At 36.2% G+C, this 4,477-nt stretch overlaps 1 non-coding gene across 1 annotated transcript; it reads right to left on the minus strand.

The window, feature by feature from the left end:
• Window positions 1-3,785: 3,785 nt before the first annotated feature.
• LOC131230007 (small nucleolar RNA R71) lies at window positions 3,786-3,892 on the minus strand. Its single transcript, XR_009163737.1, has one exon. It is a non-coding gene; the product is annotated as a small nucleolar RNA R71 (small nucleolar RNA).
• Window positions 3,893-4,477: the final 585 nt, after the last annotated feature.

The following is a 4,477-nucleotide window of genomic DNA, read 5'->3' on the forward strand; positions in this document are numbered from 1 at the left end:
GTTCGTCTTGTGGTATGGGAAAATTTTCTTTATGAACTCCCTTGTCATGTTATTCCATCTACCAATAGATCGAGGACCTAGTGAATGCAACCATATCTTAGCTTTCTCTTTTAAAGAAAAAGGGAATAGTTCTGTCTGACCGTGTCATCAGACGTGTTTGGAAAGTATAGAGTGACTATAATCTCGTCAAACTCGTTCAAGTGTAGATATGAATTTCCATATTTAAGCTCATGAAATTTTGGAAGGAGTTGGATCACTCCTGGCTTATTCATGTGTCCCATATTTTTTGAAAAAATCATGCGTAAGGGTGTACTCACCCCCGCCGGTTATAAATAGTCTTGAAAAGTACAAGGCGAGGGTGCTCGATGCACCTCATTCTCATCCTGGACTTTTTCAACTTGAGGTTGAGGCTGATTCATTAGTTGATTTATAGGTTGATTTGCAACCATAACCTCAACTAACTCTGAGGATCTCAAGTGGTTTATAATCCTGTGGTGGATAGATAACCCCTCAACTAATCCTCCTTTACTCAAGAGATGTTGAGTATTATCACGGACCCACTTGGGCATGAAACACTCTTAGCCCTCTATTTCAGATTCTAACCTAAACCTAGAAGAAAGAAGAAGGAAATAGAGATCTAGAAATAGAAAGGGAGAGAATTAGAAAGAAGTTCAAATTAGAATGTTCGATGTTAGGATCCTGTAAAAGAAAAAGGAAAGTGAGTTAGTTTCTAAAATAGAAATTCTAAAATTAGAAAGTTTCTAAAAATAAAAATAGGAAGATGAGTTAGTTTCGAAAAAAATAAAATTCTGGAATTAGAAAGTTTCTAAAAACAAATTAGGAAAGTTTCTAAACATAAAATTAGAAGGCAAATTAGTTTCTAAAAATAATTCAGAAAAATCCTAACTTAAAAATAGAAAGTAAACAAGTCATAATCTTAACCTAATTACAAAACTAGTTAATCATAGAAAAATGTAATCGTTAGTCCCCGACAACGGTGCCAAAAACTTATTCACAACCCCAAGTATAAGGTCGCGATGTAGTAATAATCTCAATAAGACCGAGGTCGAATCCACAAGGACTAATCTCATGTGTGTTCTAAAAGCAAATATAAGTAGAACTAGGAAAAGATGAAAACCTAAATCTAGAAGTTTAGAGAGTAATTGTGAATTATTTAACTAAAAACTTAAGAAATTCAAAGGTGGGAACTACGGTTTCCAGGGATCCGCTTGCAGCTATTAGGGTATTTCCTTATTTGATTCAAGGTACTCAATTAGAATTAGAGTCATATCCTATCTAATTGGAAGATATTTGTTGAGGGTCAAATATTGCATATTGGACCCCATCTATTATTTGCTTTTATGAACATGATAATGCTTAATGTTCTATTTTAATCATATTTGTATTACAAGGTGAATTCAAGAGCTTAGTTTAAAAAGGATGTTAAAAGCATGGATTTAATGCTCAAGAATCACTAGAGATAAGAATGGATTTGATGAAACCAAGAATGAAGAATGCACATATTAAAGATCCAAGAAAACTAAGTCAAGAATGAAGAAAACGGAGTTTCGAAGTGAAATTTGGTGATTTTAGACTAGTCCTGGCTTCGGCTCGACTAGTCCTGCCTACACTCGACCAGTCCTGGCTCCGGATCAACCAGTCCTGGCTATGCATGACTTGTCCTAGACTCTGCTCGATCGGTTGAAGGTGTCTCGACACAAACTCCAACATGTAAAACTTCTAAATCTTCTTATTGCTCGACTAGTCAAAGGAGACCCTCGACTGGTTAAGGACGACCCACAATCGGTCGAGGACGACCCACAACCAGTCGAGGGTTACGCAAAACTTGCATGGATTGCATAAATTTGAGACGGTTTCTGAAAATTTTCAATAAGTGCGAAAGTTTAAGACTTAAAACTATAAATTGGGGTCCCTAGGGCACTCCTAGGCATCATCTAGGGTTTAAGGAGTGGAGCAAAAGTGTGGAGAAGTCATCGCCAAGTGTTTTTCTTCCTTTTCCTTAATTGTTTTTACGCTTTTCTTAAGAGATTTTAGTTCAATCATGTCTATGGTTGGCTAAACCTCTTAGCTAGGGCTAAGAGGTGAAGCTTGTAGCGTGATGGGATGTTTTCTATTGCTTTGATTCATGTTTATATTGAACTCTCTTTGATTCTAGTTTGATTATAAGGAATACTTTCAGTTTTTAATGGTTTGTTGTGACTCAAATTACAATGGTTCTGCAATAGCTTTGAGTATGTTCTTTTCATGTATCGAGATTATGAATTTAGGAAATCCTGTTGTTCACTATCGTCCCTTGGGCATGGTCGGATGATGAAATCCTCCCTAACTTTCACAATTCTCTCGGATTGATTGTGGGATTGGTAAATCCTGTTGTGAGGCATTATCTCATGGGCATGCTTTTGTGATGGAATCACTTCCGGTTCTCACACCTCTCATCCATTGAGAATTAGGTCAAAGGAAGTTCAGATGTGATTTTACTGAGATATCTTCCAATTAGATAAGATGGGACTCTGATTCCAACTGTGTCCTTGAATCAAGCACAGATTTCCCTGATCTTTATAAGTGGATCCTCGGAAACCCTAGTTTCCAACCTTTGAATTTCTTTAGTTTCTCATTAAATTTCTCACAATTACTCTCAAATATTCTAGATTTAGGTTTTCGTCTTCTCCTAGTTCTTCTTCTAGTTGTTTTCAGAATACACACAAGATTAGTCCATGTGGATTCGACCTCGGTCTCACCGAGATTATTACTACATCACAACCCTATACTTGGGGTTGTGAACAAGTTTTTGGCACCGTTGCCGAGGACTAACGGTTGCGTTTTTCTGAGATTAGCTAGTTTTGGATTTAGGTTAATATTAGGGTTTTTCTATTTTTAATTTTTTAGATTAAGGTTGTTTTCTATTTTTAGAAACTTTCTAATTCTAGGAATTTTTTAGAAACTAACTTACTTTCTAATTATAGGTTTAGAAACTTGCCTAATTTGATTTTAGAATCTAAATTTTTTTAGAAACTTTTTATTTTTTGTTTTTAAAAACTGACTTATTTTGTTTTGTTTTATAGGTTCTTAATTTAGGAACTTCTAATTTGGTAACTTCTTTCTAATTCTCTCTCTCTTTCTATTTCTAGATTTCTATTTCATTTCTCTCTTTTAGATTTAGGTTAGAATATGAAATCGAGGGCTGAGAGCGTTTCATGCCCAGGTGGGTACGTGATAACACTCAACATCTTTTGAGTGAAGGAGGATTGGTTGAGGGGTTATCTATCCATCATAAGATTAGACACCACTCGAGATCCTCAAAGTTAATTGAAGTGATGGCTAAAAATCAACTGGTTAATCAACCAGGAAGACAACATCAACCTAGGGTTGAGGAAGTCCAAGATAAGAATGAGGTGCATTAAGCACCCCGCCTTGTACTTTGCGAGATTATTTACAGCTGGTGAGGGTGAGCACGCCCTCATGCATGGTTTTTTCAGAAAATACGGGACATGGATATTAAACCAAGGGTAATACAACTCTTTCCAAAATTCCATGAACTTGAATCTGAAAGTCCATATTTGCACTTGAAAGAGTTTGATGAGATCACAACCACTTTATATTTTCTAAACGTGTCTGAGGACACGGTCAGACTGAAACTCTTTCTCTTTTCTTTAAAAGAGAAAGCTAAGATGTTGTTGTATTCACTACGTCCCAGATCTATTAGCACATAGAATGATATGATAAGGGAGTTCATAAAGAAAATTTTTCCACATCATAAAACAAACAACCTTAGAAAGTCAATCATGAACTTTTCCCAAAAGGAGGATGAAACATTCTTCCAATGTTGGGAGCAGTTCAAGGATCTTGTCAGTTCATACCCACAACATGGTTTTAAAACATGGTGCATTATACACTTTTTCTTTGATACACTAATATATTCCATGGGCCAATTGGTTGAGACAATGTGCAATGGGGAATTCATGAATAAAATGTCGATGACGTGTGGGAGTACTTGGACAGACTTGCTGAAAATGCATGATCATGGGACACTTACCCAAAATCAAGGACCACTTCTAGGCCCACTCAATCACAGAAGAGGGGCAGGTTATACCTTCTGAAAGAGGATGATGATATCAATGGTAAAGTGTCTAATCTCATAAGAAAATTTGAGGCCATAGAACTAAAGAAGGATAAGGTAAAGGAAACTGTTTGCGGTATTTGTGCTTGCAACGTTCACACAACTAAAAATTGTCCAACAACACTTGCTTTTCAAGAGGTGTTGAATGAGCAATCCAATGCCGTGAATAATTACCATAAACCTTTCAATGGACCTACCTCCAATACATATAATCCTAGTTGGAGAAGTCATCTAAACTTCAATTGGAGGAATAGATAAACTGCTACTCCTCAAGAAGAACCGATTCAAAATTCCACACAAACTCAAGAGCTTACTCAAGCAATACGAGAACTTACAAAA

The sequence above is a fragment of the Magnolia sinica genome, chromosome 16, assembly GCF_029962835.1.
Source record: "Magnolia sinica isolate HGM2019 chromosome 16, MsV1, whole genome shotgun sequence".
NCBI classification, from domain to species: Eukaryota; Viridiplantae; Streptophyta; class Magnoliopsida; order Magnoliales; family Magnoliaceae; genus Magnolia; species Magnolia sinica.